The sequence below is a fragment of the Solanum pennellii genome, chromosome 6, assembly GCF_001406875.1.
Source record: "Solanum pennellii chromosome 6, SPENNV200".
Lineage (NCBI taxonomy): Eukaryota > Viridiplantae > Streptophyta > Magnoliopsida > Solanales > Solanaceae > Solanum > Solanum pennellii.
In genome coordinates, this window is record NC_028642.1 from 22,391,499 (window position 1) to 22,406,489 (window position 14,991).

Genomic DNA, 14,991 nt, shown 5'->3' on the forward strand with positions numbered 1-14,991 from the left:
GTTCGCATCAGTCCAACGCCCGTTGACCTGGCTACTCTCTCCTCGTGGCTAAAAAGTGAAGAAATCAACGTGGATCTGGAGAGCAAACTTCTTCTCCGAGAAGCCGCTGTTATGGAGCCGGCCACCGCCCTCACCGCAAGCCAGAACTATCGCGGGGGGCGTGGTGGCGGCCGGCAGGGGAGCCGCGGCGGCTACGGCAGAAACAGCGGAGGCCGCGGGCGCGGCGGTCGGCAGGGCAGTCGTCCGCCGTACGACGGTCAGCAGCACGGCAGCAACAACAGCCTGCACTCCTTCGGCAGCGGCGGGCAGTCATCTTCCAGCGGCGGGCAGGGCACTTACGAGCGGGATCGTCCAACTTGTCAAATCTGTCAGAAAACAGGACACACCGCTGCTCGTTGCTGGTTTCGGTATGAGGAGAGCCGAAATAGTGATAACCGTGCCAATTATGCATCTCAAGCCGGCCCTTCCTCTGAATGGCTGTTGGATACTGGGGCCAACATGCACGTTACTTCTGATCTATCCAAGCTTAACGCTCCAAATCCATATCATGGCTCCAATGGTATTACTGTTGGCAACGGTGAGTCCCTTAATATTTCTCACACTGGCACGGGTACCATTAAAACCCCCACCGCTATCTTTCACCTAGGTAACCTTACCCACGTCACTTCTATTAAATCCAATCTCCTTTCAGTTCACCAATTCACAAAAGACAATAATTGCTCACTCTTGTTCACCTCTAATGATTTTCAGATCCTAGACAATACTACCAAGAGGGTGATTTTTCAGGGCCCCTGTGAGCATGGTCTGTACGTTCTTCCTGGCACAAGTTCGTCTGCCCACCCAGTTTCAGAAAGCGTTCCTGTGGCTCCGGTGGCTCTTTCGGCTGATGGCCACAGTCTGTTGTGGCACAGTCGTCTGGGTCACCCGTCTACTCAAATAATAAATTCTTTAATGTCTCAATTAGGTTTTTCTTCCATTCATGTAAACAATTGTGACTCCTGTTCAATTGCTAAATCTCATAAATTACCTTTTACTTTATCTGAGAAGCGTACAACTGCACCTTTTCAACTTATTCATTCTGACCTATGGGGTCCTACTGCTGTTCCTTCATTTGCTGGTTTTCGCTATTATATTTGTTTTGTGGATGATTTTACAAAATACACTTGGTTGTACCCACTAAAACACAAATCACAGGCATACACCACCTTTGTCACTTTTGAAAAAATGGTCAAAACACAATTCAATTCTCATGTTAAACTTTTTCGAAGTGACAATGGAAAGGAATATGTCAATAACATCTTTGGCCAGTTTCTGCAATCCCTGGGAATTATACATCAAACCTCCTGTCCATACACTCCCGAACAGAATGGGGTGGCTGAGCGTAAGCATCGCCATCTCATTGAAACGGTGGTTACTCTTCTACATCAATCTCATCTCCCTGTCTCCTTTTGGGTAGAAGCTCTAGCCACCGCAAACTACCTCATTAACAGAATGCCCAGTCACACTCTCTCCAACAAATCACCCTATCAACTCCTTTACCAAGAACTTCCCAATTATACCAACCTCCGCGTCTTTGGGTGTCTTGCCTACCCTTGGCTACGCCCTCATATTACTCACAAATTACAACCCCGATCCCGTCCTTGTATTTTTTTGGGCTATCATCCTACCTCCAAGGGTTATCGCTGTCTTGACCCACAAACTCATAAAGTCTACATATCTCGTCATGTCAAATTTGTCGAAAATGAGTTTCCCTACGAGTCTATTTCCTCCTCCACAAATACATCATTCATTGGCGTCCTTCCCCTTTTTCCAACATACTCACAGGGTCCCTCACCACCTTCCCCCACACCTCCACCCACTACCCAACCTCCCCTCATCACCCCTTCGACCGTCACCCACAATACACCCGCAACCACCACCCACACTCACAACCAACCCGAACCACCCCATACCCACAACATCTCCAGCCCGATCCGTTTTGGGTCCTTCCCGGCCACCCCCGAATCACCACCGCCCGTGCCACCCCCCAATACTCATCCCATGTTAACCCGTGGCAAAGCCGGTATCTTTAAACCCAAAACCTTTCAGGCTACCATACTACCAAATACACCCCTTCCCGATAGTGAACCAACAACCTACTCTGTTGCCTCAAAAAATGCTTATTGGCGTCATGCTATGGATGACGAGTTTAAGGCTTTGACTGATCAGAAAACTTGGGTTCTTGTACCTAAGCCCCATGGGCGGCACCCAGTGGGCTGTAAATGGGTGTACAAAATTAAACACAATGCGGATGGCAGTATTTCCAGGTACAAGGCTCGTTTGGTTGCTAAAGGCTACAATCAGGAGTATGGGCTTGATTACTCCGAGACATTCAGTCCTGTTATTCGGCAGGAAACCATTCGCCTGGTACTGTCACTCGCCGTGCGCAACAATTGGCTCATCAATCAGTTGGATGTTTCCAATGCTTTTCTTCATGGCATGCTTGATGAAACTATCTACATGACGCAACCACCGGGCTATGTTGATCCCCGCTTCCCTCAACATGTTTGCAAACTCCAGAAGTCTCTGTATGGGCTCAAGCAAGCCCCCCGTGCTTGGTACACACGTCTGAAAACGTTCCTCCAGGGACTCGGCTTCACGTGTTGCGTACACGACACGAGTCTGTTTACTCGACATTCAGCACACGGTACAGTCATTCTTCTTGTCTATGTAGATGATATCATTATTACAGGCTCTACTGCAGCTCTCATTCAGGATGTCACTCGAGCTATGCATACTACCTTCAAAATGAAGGACCTTGGCCCGTTACATTATTTTCTGGGAATGGAGGTTTCTCGGACAGGCAGCGGCTTGTTTCTTCATCAGTCAAAATATGCTCGAGATCTGTTGCAGAAAGCTGGACTGGAAAAATGCACCAGTCAACCAACACCGATGGCAGTCTCTTCGTCTACGAATGGAGCCGACACCCCCTTTGCCGATATCACCCACTTCCGCAGCCTCATTGGGGCTCTACAGTATCTGGCCATTACCCGTCCTGACATCCAGTTTGCTGTCAACCGAGTTGCTCAGCGCATGCATCAACCAAGTGAACATGATTACCATTGTCTAAAACGCATTCTCAGGTACATTTTTGGCACTCTTGGTCGTGGTTTACTCATTCGACCCGGGGACTTGGAGCTTCGGGGTTTCTCAGATTCAGATTGGGCGAATGATAAAAATGACAGAAAATCTACATCGGGGTTTCTCGTTTTTTTGGGGCCGAACCTGATCTCCTGGTGTACAAAAAAACAACCCAAGGTCTCTCGGTCCTCGACTGAAGCTGAATACCGCGCCCTTGCTCTTCTTGCTGCTGAGACCATGTGGGTCACATATATTCTTCGCGAACTCCGCGCCACTCACACTGTTCCTGCTCTCTATTGTGACAACAAATCAACCATCTGTGTGGCCAAGAATTCCGTCCTACACACCAGAATGAAGCATGTTGATACCGATTGTCTCTTTGTTCGCGATGAAGTTCAGGCCGGCACCATGACTGTGCAGTATGTACCCACTGAAGAACAACCGGCTGATATTCTCACCAAGCCTCTCCCGAGCCGACAGCACGATTACCTCAGTTCCAAGCTTCCGTTCGCTTCCGCTCAGCTCAGCTTGAGGGGGGATAACAACAGATAGTATTAAATAAATAGTATAAAATAATATTAGTATTTACTGTGTACTAATCCTAGTCCTATTAGGATTAGTACTCCTTAATCCTAGTCCTATTAGGATTAGTACTCCTTCCTATATCTCCTATATATATCTCCCATGTATTCCCTTAACACTTGAATACAATCAATATTCCTTCAAATTTTTTAAAGAATTATTTATTCCATTTAATTAGTTAAATCAAATACATATATATAAAATTGTTATTAATTTTAAGGTATGATGTACCACTAAGAAGATCAGTGATGACACAATGTATTTCTAATTTTTTGTGGGTTAAGTATATATCCTAAACTTAGCATAGATTAAAGACTACTTAAATTGTTAATACCTAAAGCTTATTTTTATTTTTATTTTCAAAGCAATAGTTCAAGTGGGTAATTGACAAATTATCTTGAATATAAAAAAAATCAAGAAAAAATGGAGAAAAAAATATTAGTAAATTCATTAAAGTATACCAAACAAATATGAAGAATTAAAAAAGAACATTTATAACCACTCTAACATAAATAAAAAGGAAATTAAATTACAAAAGAAATTTAAAAAAAGAATAAAGGGTTAGTTTAGTCATTTAGGGATCTTATCCAAGGTTTAACAAACCTTGGAATAGTTATCCCTCCATTTCTAAGGGATAAGATAATACCACATATGATGGATAAGCAATCCATGGATTAAATTACATGAAGTAACCAAACAATGTATTAGTTGGATTAAATTTTAATCCATAGATTATTCTACCTAATACCGCCTACCAAACGGGTCCTTAAATTTATATAAAATTATATAAGTATACATATATCCAATTGTAATACATGTTTTTTTCCATTTTGAGACTATTATGTCAATCATCACTTATAAAATCAAAAAAGGGTTATATTTGTCCTTAAATTCTTAAAAAAGGGTCATATTTACTCTTCGTTATACATTTTTGATATATTTGTCCTTAACATCCAACTTTAGGCAAATATTTGCCCTTATAGAGTTAAGTACTACATCACCATTTCTATTAGTCTATGTGGCCCGTACATAGCACCTATGTGGCTCCATGTATATATATTTTAATAATAAAATTTTATTTTTAATTAGTATTCTAGCCGACTCATTTAGTAAAATCCGACCCAATCAAAATAAAAACCCATTAACTCGATGTCAATACCCATTGCCCTTATTTCTATAATCATCATTCTTGCAACACTTCTCTTAGAGAAAAGCCATTCTGTTATTTTTTTTCGTGCACTAATTTAATCTATGTTATCTGAATGTTTTGGTGTTATATTAATGAGGTATTAAGAAACCTGTCCGATGAAGTACTCCCTGAATTCATCCCAGGACCGATGCACTTTGACAACGACATATCTGTTGTGAAGAGTTAGCAATTGAAAATTTTATGAAAATCGATAACTTATGAGATCTTGTCAAAACGACCTTTTTGTGGACGCTTTGATAAAACTTATGTTTCTTCTGAAATCTTGTAAAGCCAAGGAGAGAAAGTTGAAGGTTGTCGTCTCTGCATTATCATGTTTTGATGGAGAAATTAATGTGAATGGATGGGTAGTGATGGCTCTTTATTTTGGTTGGGTCGGATAGAATATTAAATAGAAAATAAAATTTTATGATAATAATATATACACATGGAGCCACGTAGGTGACATGTAGGCTCCACATAGACTAATAAAAATGGTGATGTAATATTTAACTGTATATGGGCAAATATGAGTCTAATGTTGGATGGTAAGGACAAATACATCAAAAAAGTATAATGAAGGGTAAATATGATCCTTTTCTAAGAGTTAAGGGCAAATATGACCCTTTTCATCTTATAAAATAGATGGTTGAATTTTTATTTTTGCCGAAGATTCTCGCATTTGCATGATTAAAAGAAACAAAAAAATTATTTCCAAGTGCAATAGCTCATTTTGTTTAGGCCTAACGCATCGGTGACTCCCGATCGTTGACATGATGTTTCACTTAGACACCATAACTGGATGATGTTCATTTTAGACATCTCATGTATGATCCTGTTGCGTCATTTGACATTTTCTTATTTTAGCAAAAATATATAATGTTTGTTTGTTACACTCGCCAATGACGCATAATATGAGAATTAAATTATTACATTTGTCATTTGCAAAAGTAGTTCTTAATAATTAATTTTGAGTAAAAATAAAAAGAATGAAACATATTTTATCCAAAATTAAAAAAATAAATAAAAGAACCACACGGTAGTCTTTTCCACAGCCCCTCCCACTCCACGATGATCGTCTCATCCAAAGCCTTCCTTCCCCCTAAAACGCGACCTCCAAATAACCCCCAACCCCATCCCCTCCCCCAACCCCCGCCTATCTTCTCCAAATAAACTAGTGCGCACCATTTTTCATTACAAAAAATGAAAACTTCCAAATGCCCCACACTTGTCTTCTCCCAAATTCCCCGTCCTTTTTTGAGAGACTAACCCCACCACACATATGTACATCATTGCTAGTTTAAAGAAATTTTTAGTTTAGTTTAAATAAATTAATATTAAATTCTTCTAAGAAAGGATTTCATGAATGAGTTTAGTCCTAAATTTAAAAATATTTTCTGTCTTTTTTATTGAAATCTTCATCAATAATGGATGAAATTTAACTTTGGCAAAATAGTGGATGAAAATGAAGACAAAGAAGAAAAAAATACTTACAAATTAACTAGAAAGTCATTTCACGCGTGATACACTTATTATTCCATGTAATAAAAAAATGTGAAAATGATATAGCGAGACCTTACATGAGATGTCTAAATAAATATCGTCTAGTCAAAATATTTAACTGAAACATCGTGCCAACTTTAGGGGGCATTGATAGGTTAGGTCTTTTGTATATGCATGAGGCATTCAATGCTCCAATCTTTTTAGTCAAGTTAGTGCACATTTGTTTCTCTTTTAAAGTTAATTTCTAATATATGTACATGTATAATTTCCATAAAAGCAATTCCCACATTGAGAAATGTAAATTCGGTGTAAGCTTTCCTCAAACTATATAAACCCCTTATTACGAGTATCAACTAGCAACGTCTTTCGTCTAGCCTGAATGTAACATTTCGGAAAATTTTATATCTAGTGAAGAGCCTAATAGGTCTTTAAGAATGCGTATTGGGGATATATAGACATTTCAATGCCCAATATTGAGAAATATTGGGCATAGTATAGAAAATTGGCTAAGGGGTAATAGCCAATTTCTATATAATACCCAATAAGAAAAATATTGGGTATATTAGAAACTATTGACTTAAAGGGTGTTAGCCATATTTCTAAGTATTAATGATCTTGTTTAGAAATTTACCTGCAAGGAAGACCCTAAGATAAATTTCAAAAATTCATTAGTTGCAAACACATTAGGTACTAGACATCCAAGTGTCAAGCCTAGTACCCTAAGTACATAACCATTTAAAATGATCATGTAGAGTGAGCAGTGTCCAATGACTTAGTGAGGGTCCTTGGGACAATAAGTAAACATTCCCAAAGGAACCATAAATAATAGTTAGTTAGGAAAGTACAACAAACCCATGTGCAAGCACATGTGCAAGACATGTGCAAGACATGTGAAGAAGCTGCCAAAGGAGGGGACCAACCTAACCCAATTCGGTTTAGGATAGTTAGGGGGGAAAACGTGCACAAGGGAACACTCCATGTGGGGACTAACTTCCTAACCAATTCTAGACTCTAACCTACTGCCCTAAATAACTAATAACCTAGGACCAAACGAAATAAGCTAATTAGTGCACCCGACAACCTAGGACTAAACCGTGTTGACACTAACCTAGTACTAATTGAAGAGACAACCTAGTAGCTAACCTAGGATGGTCCAAAAGGTTAGTTATGGTCCTAACAACTTAGGGGTACTTTAGTAATTCCCCTAGGTTACCTAATTAATTAATTTAGAAACTTAATTAATTAATTAAAAGGGCTAAAGCCGAAACTACAAAGGAAATTTCCAGATTTCGGTTAAGACAAGAAAGGGACAACCTAGTACCTAACCTAGGATGGTCCAAAGAGTTAGTTAAGGTCCTAACAACCTAGGGATACTTTTGTAATTACCCTAGGATACTCAATTAATAAATTTATCAACTTAATTAATTAATTTAAAGGGGAAAAACCGAAATCACAAAGCAATTTCCAGATTTCGGTTAAGACAAGAAAAAGACAATCTAGTACTTAACCTAGGATGGTTCATAGGATTGGTTATGATCCTAACGACTTAAGGGTACTTTAATAATTACCTTAGCTCATATAATTAATTAAATTATCAATTTAATTAATTATTTTAAATGGTCAAAATGAAATTCTTACACTAACCTAGTATAATTCAAGAAACATCCTAGTACTTAACCTAGGATGGTCCTAAAGGGTTGATTATAGTTCCAATGACTTAGGGGTACTTTAGTACTTACCTTAGGTCCATAAATTAATTTAATTAAGGATTTAATTAATTAATATAAAGTCAAAATGTTGACCGAAACCATAGTCAACACCAATTTCCAGATTTGACTAAGTGTTATGTTCTCCTATGTTTAGTCAACTTAGGAGGGTCATTTTTGTAATTGGTTAATTAGTTTATTAAATTAACTTATTAAACCTAAGTGGTATGATTCAATATTAGTTCTTAAACCTAAAAATAACATTCAAACTCATAGAACATGCGACACAAAAATAGTAAGCAATGAACGGAAGAAAAAGGTAGAAAATTTATCGATTTCTCTAGGGCGATTTGAAGGTTTCTTCAAGGTTTAGTTCAAGGTGGTATTCATAGATTAATTTATACATAAGGTATGGGTTTCTCTCCTGTAATTCTTTCTCCAAGAGAAATTTCTTTCCCACGATTCAAAGATCTTGAAAGCTAGTGTTGTTCTCGTGTTCTCGTCGAACTCCCTTGTCCCTAGTATCCTTTTTGATTCAATGTTAAATAGGTTAGAGATCATGTTGTTGGTATGTGGTTCTAGATGATTTTATGTGTAATGTTCTTGAAATATAAATATCTATTAACTTATGAAGTTGTGATTGTATAAAGTTAAGTGCTTAAAATGTGACTCATGAATCGACAATGTGTTAGTTATACCCGTAATTATTAAAGAGTTGATGTCTTTGTACGAATGTTGTATTGTTGTTATTGTGACGTTATGAAGATGTTAAATTCATCAAATTTTAATATGATGCTGTCCAATATGTCTTAAAAACGTTACTCTAAAGTCATGAACTAAGATTGGCTTAACAAGACCACTATGAAATCATATCTTGAATAAATTGGCTATCTGGTTCCAATAAAATTGGCTAACTCTATTTGTCAAAATGAATATATGCAAATGGATAGAAACTTATGTAAATGATTATAAGATTGGATAAGGGTTCATACATATGGTAAATTAAATATGAACATACGTAAAACTAGCTTATGTTAATAAAAATGAATTTGCTAGTCTAACATCCCAAATCTTGAGCCAATACTAATCATATGCTAAATATTGTCTAGTTAGAGTATCAAATGATAACATAAGCACTTCTAAAGTAAATATCAATGATACCATAACCAAGGGACTGACATTCATTGGGACAACCCCCAACATGCTCCACCAAAATGAACTATGAACACATGAATCTCATTGAATGAAGTGCTCATCATACATAAACGATGATATGAAGCTACTACACTAAAGTAAGTAAGTAACGCGAGTTATAACATAATTAAAGGGGGTCTAAATTAAGTAAGTGACCAGAATGAGGTGTTAAAGACTCACTTATACCTAAGCTAATATGTTAAAGAATACTCACGTATGAAGGCGTTAGAATGTGTGAGACTAGTCTCATTAACACCAAAGTATGATATGTAAGGACAATTTACATTTCATCAATGTAAAGTAAGGATGACCAGTCATCAATAGAGTATGTAATCTCAATCTAGAAGCAAGCTTCCATAATGCTTGAGTCAACTCTAAAAGATAAGAAGATATTGAAAGTGAGACAAGCTGTATCTACGCCTAGAATCAATGTCCCTCAATGTAAATTCCAAGAGAGCATATATATGTTATACGATGAACAAATAATGAAAGGTGAGTAAAGATGAAATGAAAAGATGTTAAGAAAGAACAGTGTGACACCACAATATGAGGCTAGTGCAAGTAAGACAAGTTGTATCTACGCCAATATAAGGTCACCAAAAAGTACTCACCTAAGAGAGTGTTGAATATTAAGAGACAAGTCTCAATCAAAATCTATATGTAAGTGTAAGGACAATTCACACTTAATACATAAACAAGAGATGAGAAATCATCTAATGAGCAATGATGCCCTCATGCTAGAAGCCAGCTTCTATGATGTGTGAGATGAATGTAATGGAACTTTATACTGAGCAATAGGCTAGCTATGAGTCGCGATTCCTTCTTTCGGGAAGGTAGAGGTTCATGTAAATCTCATGAGATGAGACTTTCCATTTAGGCGGGTATGGGTCTCCTGTTATCTCCTAGTCTTTGAACCTATGCTGCTAACATAGGGTTCTAGCAGGGTTCAATTCCCTATATACGTTAGCATGTTTTGGTTTCACTTTGGCCGGTGATTCCACCTCTTTTCGGTGAAGGGTAGATACTAGATTTCATGAGCTCACATGATCTATGTCGTTTAAAGTTGAAGTTCCTCAAAGTATGAAGATAAAGAAATGAACGTTACCGGAAGTGTTTATTCAAGACAATCAGGAGGTGAAATCAGATTCAAGTAATGCCATTAGGTCATTCTTGGTCATTGAACTTCATGATCTTGATGAGAGTCTTAAACTTCATCCTAGGTATAGCTGGTGTCTACATCAGCCTATGAACGAATGAAATGAATAATGTGAAGTACTAATCAAACGAATGAAGCAGACTCTGTGTTTGCTAAAGAAGGCCCTCGGGTTGAGGTCCCATATGTTGGGACCTCACTTGAGATGTCTTAATGCTACATCCACAATTCCAAGGTCTCGTATATATGAAATGTATAATATATAAAACATGAAAACGTTAACTAAATAACCCATAACTTCCCTAACATGAAAGTAATGAAATCAATGGAATGATCAATCGAAAATGACTTATGAAATGTAATGAATATATAGTGTAATGAATGACTTGCTATAAGAATAGTCAAAGCCTGTCCAATGAAGTTTACAATAAGTAAAGGGCATAGCTAATAATGAATCTTCATGTCATGAAAATGAAAAAAGCAAAATAAAATTGGCTTATAATGACTTCCTTTATTAGGAAAAATATCAAAGACAATAATGAATTCAAATATGCTTATCCAAAATGATTAACTAATGTATTTAGCCAATAAAGATTGGCTTATAAAGAATTCATGCCCAAAGTAAGCAAGATCATAAGCCTTAATGATATTCCCCAAGAACTATGCACATTATGAAATCAACTAAAGAATAAGTATAGTCAATAAGTATTTACTTATAAATATATTCATGCCCCAAATTGTAGTTAAGTCATTTCCTTAATCTCTTGAATTACTTACTTGATTCACTGTGGGTATGGGACTACAATGAATCATTGCACTTGTAAGTAAAACATAGGACCAACGGAGTTATTTAACTACACAACAACAAGAAGAAAAACACTGAAAAATAATCTAAGTGTACAAAGAGGAGCTCTCGGCCTAAGAGGATCAAAATCTCAAATCTTCGCCCAAGTTGTTCTAAAATTATGTTGATGATACTAATGTCTTGTAATCATATAGATAATGAGTTGTGTTCTTTGAATGCATTAAAATACATCATATTCATACCATAATTCACAATTAATCAATTAAGAAAGTCTAGTGACTAGACTTTCCAGAAATACCATGTCGTTTAGGAAGAGCATAGCTTTATGTGTATGTTTGCATCCACCCATAATTAGTACAAGTGGTGTACTAACCCCTACTATTTACTATTTTATAGATGCAGGTTAAAGGACAGATTAACCGCTCTTACAACGGTTTGGACGTCAACGTTTCTCCTGACCATTTGGTAGGTCGTTGTAATTTCGAGGATGCTACAGTTTTAGTCTAGCCTTAGTTTTAGACATAGCTAGTGGATGTTTTCTTTAGTGTTTATTTCGTACTTTCATTTTGAAGGTTTTGTAATAAAGTCCGGTAAATACTCATTCGAGTAAATCTTTGTATTCGAGAGCCCTAAATGGCTGGACCCAACCTTTTCTAGCTCAAATAACTCCCCAAGTTAGTTGTCTTGTCTGTAGCAAGGGTTCAGACGTCTTGTTCTACGCTCATCAATCCGTGTGAGCTCTGTCTAATCGTAGGCATTCTAGACACATTAAGCATTATTTAACATAACCATTTTAGGGTTGTTACAAGAACCTTCACCTTTAGAAAGTCTGGGGTCCCAACATAGATGTTGTCTCATGAGATCGAAACATCTACTTAAGTAAGTCAAGGTTTCTAGTAGCAATCTCCTTGTTTCATAACTACACGCCCCCGTAGGACTTAGCTTAGTGAATCCACTAGAATAGCTTTTATGTATGAATATCCTACCTTGGAAAGTAGTATCCACTCTTTTCGGTGTGGGAGTAGAACACTGGATTTCATGTAGCTCACATGGTCTATGTTTGTTATAGCTATGTCTCCCAAGAATTTAATAAATGAAATAAGATAAGAATATGAACTCTAAAGCATAACTCCTTGAGGAGGTTACTTAGTATAGGTAGGACTATGGTCCCTACCTATGAATTGCACAAGTAAACTCCAAGAAAGGATAAAATTAGCACCTTTATAAAATGAAGACTTATGTATAATTTGTATGAATGCATATTAAAGTGACTTCGCTATGATAAGACATGAATTATGATTATGCATGTGAATTACACTTGTGGCTCCATGTGTAATTGCACAAGTAAGCTTGTGAAGGGGTTGTAAGGGTGGTTTACCTATAATATTGATTAAGTGAGTTATGACTAATGTTGTAGTAAATGAATGAGTCCTTATATGATGCTATGAAGTATGTGTCCATATATCTAGTGATAAATGAAGGTAATATGATCTTCACCTTATCCTATTCATTCTCTCGAGCTGAATGTGTGGGAAAGTGTTTAGCATTCACCCTCTCGAGCTGAACCCACGACAATCCAATAACCACCGTCTATCAGTTAAGTACTTTTGGTCTAAAATTTTCTCTCTCGAGCAAACCAAAGACACGAAGATAAAGTCATATTTTCAACTACAATTCTTTTAAGTTCATACACAATTACTGAATGAAATCACATTTAAACAACAAATTAACTATTAATTAGCAACACCCAGCGGTAAATTCAACCGATATTCACATAATCACACCCTATGAATTGGGGTTTTAGCGAAGCATGGTAACATGATTGAAATCTATACCAAAAAGTGTATCCATTAATTGGGCACGATAGAAAATATCTTTACACATGTTAAGGATTATTCTTCAAGACCCACTTCCGCTTTCTTGAAGTTAGGAACCTTTAAATCTTCAAAGCTCAACAACAATGTCTCCCAAAAACTCTAAGAACTAAAATTAGAAATATCTCAATACTAAAAGTCTAAAGTAATATCTGTTCTTAAAAACTAATGTCTTACTGAGTATTTATAGTTTTCAAAAATTAGTGTTGTGAATGATCACTCGGTGCAGTTATTCGGAATTGCCTATAAACTCGGCGATCTGTCTTTTTGTATATTCCATCGTCGTCATGCTTTAGCCTTTAACATCTTCGCGTGCTGTATCATTGGGCGATATTGTACTGATTCGCAGAACTGTTCCCACAACACGTGGACTTCTTTTTTTCACCATCGACTTGATCCTTTCCTTCAGGGCTCAACACACTGGAATATTAGGAGAGATTAAGACCATTCAGTGACTCGCTTATTGGATTAGGCAATCTTCAGACCTTCATTTCTTCGTTCGTACAGATGCCTTGTTCCTTTCTGCATAATTGTGTCCATGCTTTGTCTGCAAGTCTAAATACGTGAAACTCAATGTTTTTTAATCAGTTATTTGAGACAAAATATGCATTTCAGGTATGCGTTTAAATCATGGACTTATCAACACCCCCAACTTAAACTTTTGTTTGTCCTCAAGTAAAACCACAAGTTCAGCAGTTCAAAAATGATGTCTCAAACTGTAGCACACAAGACTCAATCATGAATGTACACAACAATCTCAACTTACTCATGCAAGGATCAATTGTGTACTCAAGACTCAAGATCAATTGTGTACTCAAGACTCAAGTTGTGACACACCATTATCAAAGATTTTCAAGCGTGCGATACTTGCTTTAAATGCAAGTTCAAACTCCACAAAAGTGATCAAATGCCCTCACAAAAAGTATGATTCCATTTCCACACACAATGATTAAAGAATTTTAAGTTCCGAAATCATATGCAAAACTGACACTAACAAAGATGAACACAATGCATAAATTAACCCATAGTTTCGCTCGTATTTTCCTATCAACCTTTGTTTCAGCTCACTCAAGATCAAAAAGGTTTTTCCATAGTTTGTAACGGGGATCAGTGTAAAGGTATGATCATTTAGAATCATTGACTTTTATTCTCATGAATTGTGGTGCTCAAAATACTTCATCTCCTCTTTTTTCATTATTATCTTACATGCACATAAGTCATTCTATTATTTATTTTCCATGGATTGTTCGGAAATCCCATTTCTTTTTAAATTTTCATAACTTTATTTCACAAGTTTTTTATTCTTTTTCATTCTTTTTTTATTTTTTTGTATGGAGGGGTTCATTTGTCTCAACACCATGGGTTGAAGGAGAAATTTCTTGCACTTCTTGACTTGCTGTCACTTTTCACAACACCCCAACTTAGGCTTTCGGCCAAAGTTGGCTATTCAATTGTCACGACCCAAAACGGGTCGCGAATGGCACCCACACTTAACCTACTATGTGAGCGAACCAACCAATCTAAACCCCAACATTTCAACCATAAATAACAAAATATAATGCGGAAGACTTTAACTCATTAATGAAAATCGATTGAATAACTTATAAAAACTCAATACTATTTATTCCCAAAACCTGGAAGTCATCACCACAAGAACATCTATCCTCAAATTACTAATCTAAGAGTATCTAAGAAGCTAAAATAAGTAAAAAGATAGTCCATGCCGGAATCTCAAGGCATCAAGACATGAAGAGGAAGATCCAGTCCAAGCTAGAAGCAATAGCTCACCCTGAAATTTGGCTTGATGAAGACTGGCTAGAGTTGCGGTTGAGTTGAAGACGATGGCACGTTTGCTGCACTCCACAAAT